This window comes from Meles meles, chromosome 2 (genome assembly GCF_922984935.1).
Source record: "Meles meles chromosome 2, mMelMel3.1 paternal haplotype, whole genome shotgun sequence".
Lineage (NCBI taxonomy): Eukaryota > Metazoa > Chordata > Mammalia > Carnivora > Mustelidae > Meles > Meles meles.
The window spans coordinates 27,492,931-27,512,147 of NC_060067.1; positions in this window are offsets into that span (position 1 = coordinate 27,492,931).

The following is a 19,217-nucleotide window of genomic DNA, read 5'->3' on the forward strand; positions in this document are numbered from 1 at the left end:
CTTTCTCTAGACTTAACGTCCTTAATATCTCGTGTCAATATTACAGTCATTTCTTATATCTTATTGATTTAAAAGCTCATTTTCCATTCAAATGCAATGCTTGGTTTGAACAGTGGCTACCCTGGATACAGCTGTGAAAATCTGAGAGTTATATACACTTTTGTTATTTTTAGATTCACTAATTATTGACAATTTAGCCATATTTGCTTTTGTGCTGTCTTGAATGCATACGCACTCTGTTTTGATATACAGATAGGTACTTACATTTATATTTATATATACAACCCAGAAACATGAACAAATGTACTACTTAGGCTCTACCCAGCAGGTCTCTGTTGCCACAAACTTCTTCAATGTGAAAAACAGTAAAATGGCATTATCTGTGTTTCCAGGCTTTTCTATCACTATCGCTACATTTTCATTTTGCCTTAGCAACAGTTTACTAATTCTGGTCACCTTCTCTAAATGATCCGCCCACCCCCTGCAGCAAGGGCTGAGCCATTGATTCTAATGGAAGACGAGAAACGATGTTGATAATTAGGCAGAAAATAACAAATTCATTTTTTTCCCCTTTTTGTCATTCTGTTCTTTCTTACAGGTGGCAGAACTGGCCTGGCTCTGGGGGAGCATCATTCTAATTTGAAGCAGTTTCCAGGTGAACAATGAGGTCAGAGGTAGATGAGCTTACCATGTACTCCAACCTTATTCCGTAAACGAGGAAACTGACGCACACAGTAGTCAATGTACGTGCCCAAGGTCACTTAGCTAGCTCTTGTTTGCCACCACGATTCACTTTGGACATCCCCCGTCCCTGAAAACAGTTTGGTCTACCAGTCCTGCCCCATAGGGAGGCCCTGCCACCTAGGAGATTTTGAAAACATTCTTCAGGATGTCCCAGCATCTTCCAGACACTCATTCCCAAGAAGACCACTTGCCTGCCCGTGTCCTCGCCTCCCACTCTCTGGGACTGGGTTGACCCTGGCAGTTGGGGTAGCCTTGTACTTTCCATCCTTCCAGCCTAACCTTCCCCTGCCTGCCGTCAGGGCTCCACACAGCCATCTTCCATTCAGACTCCCACGTTCCTTCTCGCTCTCCATCACTCCCCCTGCGCCTCTCCCTGTCCTCCATCCCCACAATGCCTTTCCCTCGGGTGGCCAGGCAGGGGAGACCTCTAGGGCTATGTGAACAGTAACTGCTAAACTGCCTGCAATGAGGGGTTTGTTTTTTGTTTTTGTTTTTTTTTTCCTTTTAATTTAAGCAACTGGAAGCTGTTCTGGACTTGTTCCTGCTACAGCGGTGGTGACCCGGCCGGCAGAGGCCCCTCTGCTCCAAGACCCACCTCCCTGCCTCCTCCCAGCCCCACATCACGGTTGTGCATGGAGGGCCCCACTCCCCTCCCACAGAATGACCCAGCACAAGCAGAAGACCTCGCATAAAAGAGAAATGCTCCATTCAACATCTCCCTCGTTACTGAAGGGGACTGTGGGCCCGCCGGCTGGCTGCCACCGTGATTGTAATCAGGGCTGCCAGATTTAGGAAATACGAACACAGAATGCCCAGTTAAGTTTGCCTTGTGGGTAAACAACAAATACTTCTTTAATAGTTCAGTATGCCCCGTGCCATCTGGGGACCTATTTCTACTAAGATATTATTGTTTTCCTGAAATTCCAATTCAGCTGGGGGACCTGGAGTTTACCTATTTTAATATTCAAAGAAAATGATCCAAAAACGTTCCCAGGCCAGATAGGGTCTGCGGCTGGAGCAAGGGCAACGGAGAGCAAATACTGCTGAGGTCCGTCCGGGTCGGCAGAGCAGTGAGCCGTTCAGGCACGCAGCCCATGCCACCCAGGCCTACGGAAGTGCCTCCTTCAAAGCCTCGGCAATGATTTACAAAGCAGTAAAAATGGAAATTCACTCACACGCCAATCCAGGGGGATAGAAAACAGAACATCAAGTCCTGCCAGCAGTTAGTCGCCAGAGGGGAAAAAGAAACAAGCAACAACACACACACACTCACACACACACACTCACACAATAAATGGTGACAAAACCAAATAATTGCAAAAGCGTTCCCTTGCACAGAAGCAACGAGTTACCTGTAGCAGCAAGAGTGGATTCTGTAAAAGCTGGCCATTTCAGAAAGCAGAGCCTTCCTGGGAGCTTTCCACTTGCGGGCTCAGCCACAAGTGGGCAAACCACACACACACTCTCTCCACCTTCTCCCAGCCTCATGGCTTCACAAGCTTTTACTTCGGGGGACGCGGCCGTCCGGATGGGTGACTTTCAGTGGCGCCCGCAGCACACTTGCAGCGAACACCGTGACCGCCACGTTAACCCGGTGAACTGGCCGCGCACATGCGCAGAACCGTCATGTCGTTTACCGCTCAATTCCCACGACTCCTCGGGCGCGCAGAACGTGGTCCCGCGAGAGGAGGGGGTGCAGGGTGCGGGGTGTGCGGGGTGTGAGGTGTGCGGTTGGGACCCAACCCGCACAGTCCTGCCCTCAGAGGGCTTAGGATCCAGGGCAAAGGATCAGAAGGACGAGTTCCTCCTCCCGAAGTACAACCTGCGTTGTCCAGAGGAAGCAGCTCCTGCTCGCGGAGGGCGGGGAGGCGGCCAGCGTGGGGGGGGGGGGGGGAGTGGGAAGCTGGGGAGGGAGGACCTCGGGTCGGGAGACACGGAAAAGAATCCCATGGTATCCTTTAAAGCACACATCTAAATAAATAATATTGAATCCAGTCCAAAGTGCTAAGATGAAATGGGCCTGACTGGGGTCGGGAGAGGAAAAATCAATTTTCCGATTCATGAGCAAGATTCGATTTACGTTTAGTTTCGAGGCCGACCATTCTGACGGTCCTGATCTCGAGATGGACGCGCGGAAATCTTGTCCCTGAGGACATCATGTTATAAACGGCCATACGTGAGCCAATACCACACACGGGAGGAAATGCTAATGTCATTTCTTCGGGAATAAGATTGCCACTCAACAAGAACGTGGAAGCTTTCTTTTAAAAAAAACAAAACAAAACAAAACAAAACATGAGTCCTGACCTAGAAGTGACATACACATTGCCCTTTTGTGATTTCCCATGACTGGGACAGGCTCCGTTCCCACGCAGCTGCCGGATCCGGTCACTATCCCCTAAGACCCCCCAACCCCCACACACCTCGTGGGGCCTCTGCCACACCCCACCCTCCCCAAGCCCGCGCATGCGCAGGTCACCTGGTCAGCCTCACAGTCTTCTCTCTGCTCCCAGAAGTCGGAAGTCGCCCAGCTCGTCCCCACCAGGAAGGGACCTCCCATGTGTCGCTTCCTCTGCGTGGCGCCTGCTATGCGTCGTTCTGGCGGGGACCACGGGGCTTCCCACCGTGGGTGCTCCTTGCGGTCAAGACCTCAGCTCGCATCTCCCCCTCAATGCCGGGCCTGCCCATCTCAGCCTGTCTGAAGTAGCATACCCCACGCGAGGCTTTCGTTAGCGCGTTTTGGTGTTGTCTTCATACCTCCTAGAATTATCTACAAAATTGTCATTTCGATGTCTGGTTTCCCATTAAAGGCAAACATCTTTTTTTTTTTTTAAGTTTTTGTGCAAATTCCTGTTAATGCATCCTATAGTATTAGTTTCAGGTGTAGAATTTAGTGATTCAGTGCTTCATTCAACACACACTGCTCATCACAAGTGCCCTCCTTAATCCCCATCACCTGTCTAACCCATCTCCCCACCTACCTCCCCTCTGGTAACCATCAGCGTGTTCTCTACAATTAAGAGTCTGTTTCTTGGTTTGCCTCTCTCTCTTTTCTCCCCCTTTGCTCATTTGTTTGTTCTTTATTTTGTATTTTCTTTTATTTGTTTTGTTTTTTATAAAGATTTTTTTGTTATTTGACAGACAGAGATCACAAGTAGGCAGAGAGGCAGGCAGAGAGAGAGGAAGGGAAGCAGGCTCCCCACTGAGCAGAGAGCCCGATGCAGGGCTGGATCCCAGGACCCTGAGATCATGACCTGAGCCAAAGGCAGAAGCTTAACCCACTGAGCCACCCAGGCGCCCCTTTATTTTTTTTAATTTAAATTCTAGTTAGTTGACATAGAGTTCAATATTGGTTTCAGGAGAAGTGTTCAGTGGTTCATCATTTGCATATAACACCTAGTGCTCATCCTAACTGTCTTCCTTAACACCCATCTCCTATCCATCCCATCCCCCTCCCTCCTCCCTCCAGCAACCCTCAGTTTGTTCTCTATAAAACAGAGTCTCATGATTTGTTTCCCTCTCTCTTTTTCCCCCTCCTGAGTGTTCATCATTTTGTTTCTTAAATTCCCCATATGAAATCATATGGTATTTCTTTATCTGATTGACTTATTTTGCTTAGCACAATACTCTAGCTCCATCCATTGCAAATGGCAGGATTTCATTTTTTTTTCAAAGATTTTATTTATTTGACAGACAGAGATCACAAGTAGGCAGAGAGGCAGGCAGAGAGAGAGAGGGAAGCAGGCTCCCTGCTGAACAGAGAGCCCGACGCAGGGCTTAATCCCCGGACCCCAGGATCATGACCTGAGCCGAAGGCAGAGGCTTCAACCCACTGAGCCACCCAGGTGCCCCAAATTTCATTCTTTTTGATAGCTGAGTAGTATTCGTGTGTGTGTGTGTGTGTGTGTGTGTTTGTGTGTGTGTGTGTACACACCACCTCTTCTTTATCCATTCATCTGGGTTCTTTTCAGAGTTTGGCTATTGTTGATAATGCTGCTATAAACATTGCGGTGCAGGTGCCCCTTGGAATCTGTATTTTGGTATCCTTTGGGTAAATTTCTAGTAGTACAATTGCTGGATCATAGGGTAGTTCTATTTTTAGCTTTTTGCTCTAAACCACTATACCGTTCTCCAGAGTGGCTGCACCAGTCTGCATTCCCACAACAGTACAAAAGGGCTCCCCTTTCTCCCCATTCTCTGCATCCTCACCAACACCTGTTTTCTCCTGGGTTGTTAATTTTGGCTTTCCTGACCTATGTAAGGGGGTATCTCACCACGGTTTTGACGTGTATTTCTAAGGGCAAAGATTTTATCTGTCTTGGTCACTGTAGCAACCCCTGGGCCAGGGACTGTATTTGGCACAGAGTGGGTGCTCAGTAAGCATTTCTTGGTGGAACAAATACATTTCAACTCCAGATAAACAGAATTAGTGCTTTTCAATGTACTTACATTAGAAAAGACATACACAGTAATGATGAGAACTGGGTCCCAGACTGTGCACTTTCGGAAACGACTAAAGAAAAATGCATTCAATCTTCCCTAATAACAACTATATGTGATTTTTTGGGAAGAATTCCTGTGTTTGAGAAGATTTTAAAATTAGAAGTGTGACTCAATCAGTTAAGGATTCAACTCTTTTTTTTTTTAAAGATTTTATTTATTTATTTGACAGAGCGAGATCACAAGTAGAGAGGCAGGCAGAGAGAGAGAGAAGGAAGCAGGCTCCTGCTGAGCAGAGCCGGACGCGGGACTCGATCCCAGGACCCTGAGATCATGACCTGAGCCGAAGGCAGCGGCTTAACGCACTGAGCCACCCAGGTGCCCCTAAGGATTCAACTCTTGATCTCAACTCAGGTCTTAATCTTAGGGTCATGATTCAAGCTCCATGTAAAAAACAAATAAATAAAAATAATAAAACGTAATAAAATAAACTAAGATTAGGAGAAGAATGTTTACTATTGCTGACTTCCAGTCTTCTTCACTTAAAACATTTTCATAAAATTTCAATAGATGGGCTACCAACCACTGCCTCTCTGACAATTTTCACCATTGAAAGATGGTTACTTTTACCCAACTTTATTATTATTATTATTTTATTTTTTATTTTTTTTTAGAGTGAGAGAGCACACACATGCGTGTGCATGAGGAGGTGGGGCAGAAGAAGAAGGACAAAGAGAATCTTAACAAGCAGACTCTGTGCCCACTGCAGAGCCCGACAGGGGGCTCGATCTCCTGACCCTGAGATCATGACCTGAACTGAAACCAAGAAAGAGTCAGACGCTTAACCGACTGAGACACCCAGGCACTCCTACCCAACTTTTATATGCTTTAGAGAAAGGAAATCCACCTCCAAGTATATTTTAAAAGGGGTTAGGTAAGGATTCCTAGGGTTTCTAGGTCCCTGTGGTATCTACACTTGCCTCTCACCGCTTCAGTTTGACATATCTTCCGTGGCCTCCATCAGCACTTTAGCCAAAGTCCAGCACCGGGCCTGACTTCTCACCCATGCTAGGACACCACCTCGGTTTCCATATGGCCCACGTGCCCAAGTGACACTCATCAGTGGAAGCCTTTTATCCTAATCCTCTGTGTTCTTACCAAAGAGCAGATCCTGAGTTTTAGCACTCTTCAAGGGCAAGGAGTGGGTTTATAGAACTAAGATTAGTACAACGCCTCTGTCTGCGGGACAGGGAGGGTGAGTACAGTCATTATGTGACTTTTTAAGTCTCTCTTGTTACCTTAAAAAATCTTTTCCCGGGTGTGCCCCCAAACCTGGCATAGATGAATAATCTTGAGAACTATAAAAGTAGGGACTGCTAACCGTTTCGCCTTCCTCCCACTACTCTGTCAGAGCTCCTATCAAATCACAAATCAGATTATCTGGAGCCAGGAAGCCAGTAAGGAGTTGGGTGTTTCTGGACACTGTTAGCTGCCTGGTTTTGTACCTGTTTAGGCTCCAGAACAGCTATGAGGTCGAGTTGCCTACAACAGGAAAAGAGGAAACTGCTACAAATAACCAACCCTCCCCACCTCCAGATCCTTCCCTGGGCCTTCCTTGGTGCCCACAAGAAAGGCCGGGGACAGGTGGTGAGAACATTTGTGTGCCATGGCCAGGGAACACGGAGTTTAGGGCAGGCCTGTTCCTCGTCTGGGGCAAGAGGTTACCTCGGCCCTCAGGCTGCTCCCTACAAACACAGGCCTGAGAAGCAGCCAGAAAAGGAGGAGAGAGCCTTGCTTGCCTTCTTGGCACACCCAGGAAAAACATGGCGGGTCGCCTCTCCCAACGAGGTCAAGAACCAGTCTCAGAGGACCCGGCCCAGGAAGTTCCTTCACCGAATGGAGTAGATCCTTCTCTGCTCACCATGCCTAGGCCACAGGCTTGCTGTTGAGGACGGGAGGATCTGAACTAGCGGAAGTGGAAAGCTAGAAGCTGCCCCTGCTGGTCTGAGGGACTGGAGGGGGTAAGGAGACAGGAAGTAGGAAGGCAGGAAGGAGATATGGAGGAGGATGAGACCAGGGTTCCTTGAGATGGGTGACATGAGTCTGCGGAAATGCTGAGGGCATCAGTCAGGGCTCTGGGAGGGGATCCCCTCAGACACCCCACCCCCAGGTCTCCCCACAGACCTGGGGCCACCACAGCCAAGAAGCAGACTCAGCCATGCAGCATGGTTAGGAGATGGGGGGCTGAAAGTGAGCTTCCCAGAGCGGCTCCTCGTACCCCTGTGGTGTGACTCAGGCCCAGCCAGTCCTGCCATGCCCCTGAGGCCTGTACTGGACCTGATGCAGGTGCCTCCCCAGCCTCTCTGGGCCATGTGCTCCTGGGCGCAGTCAGGGCCCCTGCCAGGCACATGGACCCTCCCCGTCCTCTCCCCCCTTTCCTCATTGGAGGCAGCTTGAGCCAGCCACCAGGCCACTTTGTCAGTCCAGCCTGCAGCGACAGGGCCTGCGCGGGGCTGTGCTCCTGCCTCTACTCCCGAGCTGTCTGAAATGCGCGCCCCATGGGAGGCATTGTAGCTGAAGGCAGAACTGCCATTTCCCGTTCCGAGGCAGCACCACTTGACACCGACTTGACTTCTCCGGAGCGCCGCAGGCAGAGCTGGGAACACAATCCAGGAGCGCAGAAGAGTTTTGACTTGTGAAGACTGAACCTGGAGAGACAGGAACCTGCAAGGAACCAGTAGATAAATTCCTTGCCCTTCCTCATCTCCCCTTTCCCCACCCCATCAAGGATCCCAAGCTGCAGGAAGCCTCCCCAGTGGTGTTCACGTTCCCCAGCGCCCCCCCCCCCCGCAGCCTCCCCGGAGGCGTCCCCCACCTGCATTTCCTTGCACCTGCCGTCTCCTGTCCCCTGCCTGAGTTAGTCTTTCCTCTCGCTTCGGCTCCCCTGGGACTGCTCTCCGTCCTCATCCCTCCCTGCAGATAATGCACTGACGTTTCTGGGTTTTGGCAGACTGTTTTTCTGGGGACCCCTGGCTCAGGAAACAACTATGGAGGGGAGTTGAGGGTTTGCCTGGGGACCTTGCCAAGATCATAGCGATGGGGCCGGGCGGCTCTCCGTGCGGGGCTTTAGAGACGGCGGTGCAGGAGTGCAGGCACGCTGGGGTCTGCGAGAGCCTGCATGGGAGCAGTCCAGTGAGACACAGACCAAAGATGGGACAAGAGTCAGACAGAGAATGACAACAAGAGGAGCAGCCCCTGGGCAGCCCAGGGTCGCCTCCTGCAAAGCCTCGCTTGAGAATCCTTTTCCCCCAAAACCTCAGAGACAGAGTACCCAGATCCCAACTGGCTGATAGGAACGGAGCAGAGACAAAAACGAGAGAGGTCACTCCAATGAGACTGCTTCAACCAGTCCCCACAGAGAGTTCAATTACTTTTCAACAGATTAAAATTTTATTTCTTTTTCAACAGATTAACATTTTAAACCGAAAGAAGACCATTAAGACTGGAAGAAATAGCAGTGATTTTCACAAGCAAGGCGACGTTGTGCCTGCCATCCCGGAAAGAATATCTGTCCAAGCCGAAAGGAAGAGATTCCACTGGCTTTTCGTGTCTGGGTGCTTGTGAGAGCTGGTGTGATGCTGCTAGAATTCACTGGAGTCCTGGGTGAGAGCCTTTGCGGGAGGCCAGGATTATAGGTACGGGAGCATTGGAACTGACCGTAGCTGATCTTGATGAAGGGGAGACTATTCTTTGTTTATCTGGAAATGTGGCTGTTTGGCTCGATCCACGACTCTAAACTAGGGTTGCTGAGGGCACATGCCTATAGGGGCCAGACAAGTGACATCGATGGGGGAAGGGGACTCCCTGAGAACTGTGTCCAACAGGAGTCTGCTTGCCCGGCATATCTGGGCCAGCCACTGCCCACTGGGGTTCAGTGCACCCAGACTGTAGCTTGCGTTATTAAGGCAGATAGCTAACCTCATCTGAAACTCGCAATTCCCAGGAGGACATACTATTCTTACCCCTCTTTTTCAGATGAGAAAAATAACTCCTCACTGAGTTACTTTGAGTCCTGAGACACAGAGGGGTTAAATGAGTCCAAGGTCAAACGAGTGGAAAGGGATAGAGCGGGGCTGCAGACTCGGGCAGTCTGGCTCCAGAATGTGCCTGCCCATACAGCCCAATGTCGCTGCTTCTTCTGTAGTCAGAAACTGAGACCAAAAAAAAAAAAAAAAAATCAATCTCCCAATTTAAACATTCAGAGTATTTTAAAAAAAAAAATACTCTGAAATCCAAAGAAAACCAAAGCGTGGGCCAAGCTACAGCCTATGAGCTGCGTTTGTGTGTAGCGTTCCAAGAGGGTAAGTTACGAGCCATATTTTTGTTTTCGTTTACCCCCCCGGCCCCCAATATTCATAGCAGAGTTTAAACTTGTCCATTTACCTTCAGAGTAGTCGAGTTGTGCCCCTATCCCCTTCTACCTGTAATGCTTCCACGAAGCAAAATATTTCTGAATTCCTCTGTCTGGGAATTGCCTTCAGAAAGGTTTACAAGTCAGCTCTGTTATTTTGTTGCCATATCTTCTCTTTGGACGAAACTGGCATTTCCCAGCATGGTTCCAATCATGTTCGCCAGATGTGGCTGTGAATCACATTCAGTTATTTCCAGAAATCACATCCATTCTGAATGCAGGGCGACTGACCGCCCAGGGAATTGTCCACAAGAATGTGTTCTGAGCAGCGTTACAGTGTGTGTGCGGCCTTCAGGACAGTGACATTTAGAAGGACACACCAGTCCATCCCCTCACATTCTTCTGGGTTAGAAAACCAGCCACTAACGTACAGCTTCCTCTCATTTATAGGACCTGGGTTGGATATTCTGAGTGAAGCTTGACATTATCTCTTGTAAATTCCGCCATCTGAAATCAATCAGTCCCTCCGCCCCCAGTGCTGAGAATCATGAACAAGGTACAGAACTTGAATGGTCTACAAGAAGACAATTACAAACAAGACTACCATCTGACCCAGCCCTTCCACTTCTGGGTATATACCCCAAAGAATTGAAAGCCAGGTTTCGAAGAGATATTTGTACACTCGTGTTCGTAACAGCACGATTCACGGTAGTTAAAACGTGGAAACAATCCCAGTGTCCACTGCCAGATAAATGGTACATAAGTAATCAGGCTCATAGACACAGAAAGTGGGATAGGGGTTGCCAGAGGCTGGGGAAGGGGAGAATTGGGGAGTTGTTGTTTAGTGGGTAGAGAGTTTCAGTTTTCAATGATAAAACAGTTCTGGAGATGGGTTACAAAGCAACGTGAATATATATAACACTATTGAGCTGTATATCTAAAAATTGGTTACGATGGGAAATTGTGTTATATGTATATCACCATGATAAAAAATTTAAAAAATAAAATGAAGCCATCATTCTCCTCTTTAAAACAAAATAAAACACCATGAAACCCACCCCACACGAGCAGATCTCTAAGACGAATCGCATCCCAGCAGGCGGGTAAGACCTTCATCACCGACGGGCCCTGATCCTCAGGGCTGTTTGCGAACCATTGGGCCAGCGGTCTCCAGCTTCTAGGAGTTGGGGCGGATGGAGGTTCTAGGCTAGAAACGGAAAAGAAGAAGTGAAGTGTCCTAGGCCTCAGGCTGCAAGGGAGTTTACCCAGGACAGGGCGGCTCTGGGAGGAACCCAGATGTGTCCCCCAGCCCATGGAAGCCTGTCAGTCTCTGTCCACTTTTACCTTCAGAGGAGGAATCAGAGCTTGGGAATGTGTGATCTTCTTTAGTCCCCTTAGCAGGGGGTAATATTCCATTATTTTTTAAAAATTTATTTTATTATTTTTAAAAGATTTTATTTATTTTTCTTTTGTCAGAGAGAGAGAGAGAGGGAGCACAAGCAGGGGGAGGGGCAGAGGGAGAAGCAGGCTCCCCGCTGAGCAAGGAGCCCAATGCGGGGTTCGATCCCAGGACCCTGGGATCATGACCAAAGCCGCAGGCAGATGCTCATCAGACTGGGCCACGCAGGTGCCCCATCAGTTATTTTAAACATAAGAACTGATCCAGGACCTAGAGCTCCCCTGGCTGCTTCTTTGCTCTGCGTTTGATTGGGGGCTGTCAGGGCACTTGGGGGAGCAGATGAATACCAGCGGGTACACGAGTGTTTCACTCCCCTCCCTCCCCGCCCCCCAGCTTTACCGAGACATAACTGACAAATAGAAAGTATATTTACGGTGTGCGGTGTGATCTGGTGTGTGCGTACAGGCGCAATGAAGCACAATCAACGCAATTGACGTAGCCATCACCTCACGGAGTTAACGTTTGTGTAGGGTGTGTGTGTGTATATATATATATAGAGAGAGAGAGCACTGAAGACTTACTCTCTTAGCAAATGTCAAGTATACAATACAGAGTATTACCCATAGTCACCATGCCGCACATTCGACTCCAGAGTCTCTACAAACGGCAGCTGCGTGGGATTTGACCAATATTGCCTCCTCCCCCCACCACACTCCCCCACTCCACCTCCCAGCAGCTGCCATTCTGCTCTTCGCCTCTGTTTGACTTTCTTGGATCCCACATGTAAGTGAGATCAGTGTTTGTTTTTTCTGTGCCTTCCTTGTTTCCCTGAGCATAATGTCCTTCAGGCTTATCCATCTTGTCCCAAATGACAGGATTTCCTTCTTTTTCAAGGCTGAATAATATTCGTGTGTGTGTGTGTGTGTGTGTGTGTGTGTGTGTACATTTTCCTCATTCATCTGTTGGTAGACAAGTACGTTGATGGCACATTTTAGCTAATGTGAATAATGCTGCAGTGAACACGGGAGGGCAGATAGCTCTCCGAGCTCCCGATTTCCCTTCCTTCGGGTATATACCCAGAAGGAAGATGACTTGATCATAATACATAGTTCTATTTTTAATTTTTTAAAAGATTTTATTTATTTATTTGCCAGAGAGAGAGAGATTACAAGTAGGCAGAGAGGCAGGCAGTGGCGGGGGGCGGGCAGGGGGCAAGCAGGTTCCCCACTGAGCAGAGAGCCCGATGCGGGGCTTGATCCCAGGACCCTCAGATCATGACCAGAGCTGAAGGCAGAGGCTTACCCACTGAGCCACCCAGGCGCCCCTCTATTTTTAATTTTTGAGAAAACTCCATACTGTTGTCCATAATGGTGGTTCCCATTCACATTCCCACCCACAGTGCACCAGGATTCCCCTCTGTCCGCATCTCAGCACTCATCTCTCATCTTTTTGGTACTTGCCATTCTAACAGGTGTGAGCTGATATCTCCTTGCAGTTTTATTTTGTATTTCCCCCATGAATAGTGATGTGGAACATTTTAAAATTTCTCTGCCAAAGAAGATAGAAGATTTTATGTGTTTTTTTAAAATTTTTTATTTCTTTGCTTTGTCTTCTTTTGAGAAATGTCTATTTAGGTACTTCTCCTATTTTCTAATAGCGTTACCTGTTTTCTTCCTGTAGTTCTTTGAGTTCTTCATGTATCTTGGATATTAACTCTCTGATGTATAGTTTGCAACTACTTTTCTGCTGTTCTGCAGATTGTTGTGTTACTCTGTTGACTGTTTCCTTTGTTGTACAGAAGCTTTTTGGTTTGGTGTGGTCCCCATTTGTCTCTTTCTGCTTTTGTTGCTTGTGCTGTTGGATCATATCCCAAAAAATCACTGGCCAGAACAATGTCAAGAAATTTTTCTCCTGTTTTCTTCTAGTGGTTTCACAGTTTCGGGTCTTATGTTTAAGCCTTTTATACATTTTGAGTTGGTTTAATACATATGGTGTGACAGAAGGGTCAGGCTTATGTACACAGATATCCAGGTTTTCCAACACCATTTACTGGGGAGACTCGCCTTTCCCCCTTGTGTGTTCTTGGCACCTTTGTCAAAATGTCAACTGACTGTAAATAAATGTAAACATTTATTTCTAGATTCTCTTTTCTGTTCCATGGGTCTGTTTTCAGGCTGGCACCATACTGTTTTGATTATTATGGCTTTGTAGTCTATTTTAAAATTAGGAAGTGTGATACCCCTTGCTTTGTTCTTTCTGTACAAGACTGATTTGGCTACTTGGAGTCTTTTGAAGTTGTACTGAATTTTAGAATTGTTTATTTCCATTTCTGTGAAAAATGCCCCTGGAATTTTGGAAGGGATTGCATTGAATCTGTAGATCACTTTGGGTAGGATGGACATTTTAAACAATATTAATTCTTCCAGTCCATGAACACAGCCTATCTTCCATTATTTTCTGTCTTCTTTAATTTCTTTCATCATGTTTTATAGTTTTCCGTGTACAGCTCTTTAATCTCCTTGGTGAAATTTATTCCTGGGTCTTTTATTGTTTTTGATGGTATTGTAAATGGGAGTGTTTCCCTTATTTAAATTTTGGATGGTTTGCTATTGCTGTACAGAAATGTCACTAATGTTTGTATGTTGCTTTCATGTCCTGCAACTTCGCTGCATTTTACTACCACTAACAGCTTTTGGAAGTATTTACGGTTTTCTCTACAGAAGATGGTGTCATACACAATATTTCAATATCTTTATAAGGAGTAGAATCACACTAGCGAACACCAGCTCAGGACTAGCTTGCCCTTTAAGTTCTGAATGAAGCTCTTTCTAAAACCTTTCAAATTCTGCAGCACTCAACTTGGGAGACAGGAGATTTGTCTGTATCTGGAGATCATTAGCCAGGAAAACCACCAAGGGATCTAGATCGGGTTTACGGGCTTCAGGGGGAGTAGGAGAGGGATGTCAGCAGCTAGCCAGCTGGAAATTCGGGGAAGAGCCAGGTAGGCTATGGTAAGGATGTGGGCAAAAAGAAGCTGGAGAGAGTGAGTGGAAAAACACCTCTCCCTGCCCTCTTTTCCAGGGTGTGGGTAGAGCCCTGGCCTCAATAATTAACCTCGTAAAACTTAAAAGTAAAACCCCTAATAGTTTCACCTTCCCCCCGACCACTCCACTGGGGCTCAGATCAAATCACGATGCAGATTTGCTGAAGGCAGCAAACCAAATCGATAACTGGTCAGTTCAGGGAAAAGTTGGCTTTTGTACGTACCCAGGCAGGCGCGGTGGCTTTTTGGCATCTGGTGGGCACAGTCTCTGTGTAGCCTCCTTTCCCTTCTTCCATCAAGAGGCGATGATTTTGACAGACAAGAAAGCTGGAAGCCAAACAGGAAATGGAATAGACAGCAAAGAGCCTGGAGAACATTCCAGAAGAACTGAATGGAAGGCAGCACCCTCCACTGGAGAAGTTTCCACCATCATCCAGTTAAGAATCCTCCCCATGCTGGTGTGTGTGTGTGCACGCCCGCTCACATGCTCGTACACTCACACACACGCATGTGCGTCCACGTGCAAGCTAGGGGTCCTACGCACACCTGTGTTCATGCCCACGGACAGGTGCAGCTGCTCGTGTGTTATTGAGGCATAACCAGAAGGACGTGGGAATGTCAGTTCCAGGACAGCAAATAATTCGTGGAAGCGCTTCGCCACATAGTCCCTGAAGTGGTGAAGCAGTCGTTTCCAGCTACATTTTCCTTCTATTTTCCTTCTTCTCCCTCACATCTGTCCTCCTCACCCCTCATTCCCAGAAACTGTGATTCAGAATACGTCTGCGGTCTGGTTGGGTTTGGGAAAAATTATCACAGGTGGTAGGAAAGGAGGAGAAGCCTGATGTAGGGCGAATGGAGCATGGCAGCGCTTAAAATAGTGTTTGTTGAGTGACTAAGTGATGGGCTAGAGTGGAAACAGGTAGGAGGTCCTGGCTAATTAGGGGCTGGCTAATAACAGCAACCACACTGAGCACTCTACACCCGACGCTTCCTGGGGATTTTACCTAGAGCCACACCTCGTTTTGTTGTGCCCCATTTGATTGTTCTTTGTGGATATTACATTTTTGACAAATCAAAGTTTTGTCGCAGTGCTGCATCTAGAACTTTCATAGCTGGAGAAGAGAAGTCAATGTCCAGCTTCAAGCTTCAAAGGACAGGCCGACCCTCTTGTGAGAGGCTAATGCAGCTGGTGACATTGGGTTGACGCCGGTGCCACTTTACCATCTCAGAAATCCTAGTGCCCTGAAGAATGATGCTGAATCTGCTCTGTGTTTTAGCGACGGCACGACACAGCCTGGATGACGGCGCATCTGTTTACAGCGTGCTTCACTGAATATCTTAAGCCCACTGTTGAGATCTGCTCCCCAGAAAAAAATTTCCTTTGAAAATATGACTGCTCACTGACAATCACCTGGTCGGTCACCCAAGAGCTCTGACAGATGGACAACGAGATCAATGGTCTTGCATGCCGGCTAACGCAACATCCATGGATTAAGGAGTCGTTTTGACTTTCCAATCTTATTAGTTAAGAAATTTTTAAGACATCTTATAGGGCTATAGCTGCCATAAACAATGATTTCTCTGAGGGAGCCAGGCAAAGTACATTGAAAACCTTCTGGAAAGGATTCACCATTCGAGATGCCTTTAGGAACATTCATGATTCATGGGAAGAGCTCAAAAAGCAGCATGAACAGGAGTTTGGAAGAAGTGGATTCCAAACCTCATGGAGGACTCGAGGGGTTCCAGCCTTCAGCGGAGGAAGGAAGTGCAGGTGCGGTGGAAATAACAAGAGATCTAGACTGAGAAGCGGAACCCGAAGAGGGAACTGGATGGCTACAAGCTCATGATCCGACCTGAACAGAGGAGGGGTTGCTTCTCATGATGAGCAAAGAAAGTGGTTTCTCAAGATGGAAATGCCTCTTGGGGAAGACGCTGTGAAGACTGTTGAGATGACAACAACAGATTTAGAACTTTACCTAAACTCAGTGGATAAAGCAGCAGCCGGGTGCGAGAAGATGGACTCCAATTTGGAAAAGTGTCCCACTGTGGCTAAGATGCTGTCACACAGCACCACGTGCTACAGAGAGATCGTCTGTGAAAGGAAGACAATAGAGGGAGCAAGCTTCATTGTCGTCTTGTTTCGAGAAACTGCCACAGCCACCCTGGCCTTCAGCAGCCACCACCTGATCGGTCAGCAGCCTTCAACATCTAGACAAGACCCTCCACCAGCAAAACAGTTATGATTTGCTAAAGGCTGAGACGAGGTTTAGCATTTTTTAGCCATATTTTAAAAGAATGTATATCGTTTTTAGACATAACACTATTGAGGACTTACTGGACTCCAGTATCGTGTCAAGACAACTTTTACGTGCACTGGGACCCCAGAAAGTTCGTTAGACTTGCTCTGTCATGGTGTTGGCTCTCTTGTGGCAATCTGGAATCGAACCTGCGAGATCTCCAAGGTGTTGCTGTACTTGATCTCATTTAACTCTCACGAGAGCCCCATGGGGTAAACCCTGTTGTCGATCCCAATACGTGGATGAAGAAACTGAGGCTCCAAGGCCGAGCCGGGCTGGTCAATGTTTCACAAGCAGCTTGGGGAGGGAGGAGGGTACGAATCTGCAGCATTTGTCCCTGTGCATGGCGTAAAACACCACCATGGCCAAGGTCAAGTGGCCAACAGAAAGTCACTGAACACAGAGCTGGGAAAAGACTTACCAAGGCGGTTCACACGTGCCAACTCGAGGCAGCTCTTGTGTGTGGGCTTGGAGGGGGCTGGGCAGCTTCCCCACAAGTGCTCACGGCACACGAGTGGCAAAGTCAGGGCTCAAACCCGGTCTCACTCCAGACTACCCTTCTCCCTGAGGTGCTCTCGCATGCCTTCTAAACTACCAAGACGTCAAAAGGGTCTGCACTGGGGAGATGACCGTGCCAGAGGGGAGGAAAGAATGGATGCGGGGTTTCGCAGAAAGCACTCAAAGACACACATCGTTTTCTGCAGTGGCAGTCCAGCAGCCTGAAAGTAAAAAAAAGCAGAGTTCAAAGATCAATGACTAATTAACATCCAGCTGCCAAAAAAGAACTGTGCTTTGAGCTCAGCAGAATATTACACAAACTCCCCCTGGGCAAGAGACACCTCAGGGAGAATTAAGAGGTGGGACAGGGAGAGTTCATTTAGGAAGACTCAGAAGTACTTTCCTGTTTAATCCCTGGAATTCTGGCCGAAGGGTGGAGCCCGGGGTGGGCTGGGGGAGGGGTGGTGGGGCAGCTCTGTAACACCCCTTGGTATTATGGGATTATAGAGTCAGGTTTCAACAGGCATTCCCAAGCTGAAGACAGATATTGAGACAGCTTAGTATCTGCCATTAAGCTTCCGTGCTGCCTTATGGGCCCAAACTCAAGAAGTTTGGACTGTCGTGGCAAAGGCTCTGGGTTCATCAGGGCCCTTGGCACATGGTGCCAGTGTGCGGAGCACAGTGTGACATGTTGGAAAGAGCTCTGGACTGGATTCTAGTCCCGGCCCTGCCCTTACGGGCTGGCCCATGTTGGGTATGCTACTCTGAGCCTGTTTTAGTCATTTACAACACAAAATGTTTGGACTGGATTAATTTTTTTTTAAAAAATCCATTTCCATTCTAAAAGGCTCCAATTCTGTGTCGCTTAAATATATTCATTTCCTAAGTTTTGTGCTTCACGAAGATACTCTGAGGAAGCAAATCTAACGTGAAAACAGAGTCACAAGCATAAGCTTTTATACGGTGCTTGTGAGCACCAGACACTGTTTTAAGGGCTTTGCCCGTGTTCAATTATTTAATCCTTACAGCTATCTTTTGAAATAAGTGACTTTATATGACATGATAGAGGCTAATGGAAGTTACCGTGATGATCTTTTCACACTATATGTGCGTCAAGTCATTATGGGGAGCACCGTAAACGGATACAGTCTGGATGTCAGTTACAGCTCTATGAAACTGGGAGGAGGGAAAAATAAGTTATATTATTATCTTCATTTTGCAGATAAGGAAACTGAGGCACAAAGTAGTTCTATAAGCCAATGGGATAGGTGCTATTCTTACCCCTGTTACAAGGATGAAGAAAGTGAGGCTTAGGACCCAGCGGCATGTGGCCCAGGGAGGCTGGGGAGGCACCTGCATCAGGTCCAGTACAGGCCTTTGGGGTATGGCGGGACTGGCTGGGTCTGAGCCACACCACAGGGGTACGAGGAGCCACTCTGGGAAGCTCACTTTCAGCCCCTCATCTCCTAACCATGCTGCATGGCTGAGTCTGCGCCTTGGCTGTGGTGGCCCCAGGTCTGTGGGGAGATGTGTGTGTGTGGGGGGGGGGGGTCTGAGGGGATCCCCTCCCAGAGCCCTGACTGATGCCCTCAGCATTTCTGCAGGCTCATGTCACCCATCTCGAGGAACCCTGGTCTCATCCTCCTCCATATCAAGGAAGCACATCTCCTTCCTGCCTTCCTACTTCCTGTCTCCTTACCCCCTCCAGTCCCTCAGACCAGCAGGGGCAGCTTCCAGCTTTCCACTTCCGCTAGTTCAGATCCTCCCGTCCTCAACAGCAAGCCTGTGGCCTAGGCATGGTGAGCAGTGAAGGATCTACTCCATTCGGTGAAGGAACTTCCTGGGCCGGGTCCTCTGAGACTGGTTCTTGACCTCGTTGGGAGAGGCGACCCGCCATGTTCTTCCTGGGTGTGCCAAGAAGGCAAGCAAGGCTCTCTCCCCTTTTCTGGCTGCTTCTCAGGCCTGTGTTTGTAGGGAGCAGCCTGAAGGCGGAGGTAACCTCTTGCCCCAGACGAAGAGCAGCCTGCTCTAAGAGAGTTGCCTCCCTAAACTCCGTGTTCCCTGGCCATGAAACACAACGTTCTCACCACCTGTCCCCGGCCTTTCTTGTAGGCCTGTGGGGAGACCAGTGAAGAACATGCAAATGAGCACAAACATGGTAGCTCCAAGAAATTCTGTATTCCTGTGCTGGTCACACTGAGCCTTCAGCAATCCATTACAAATCTTCATTAAATTCTTGTTACTGGCTTGTGTGTACCCAGTGGCCTCCACCTGGGGCCAAGCAAGGGCTCATGGCCCCTTCCTCCTGGGAGGTGCCCGGCTTCCTTTAGATTTCAAGTCTGTGGGTTGACCTGTGACTTCAGCTCTCTGAGAGGTTCGAGAAAA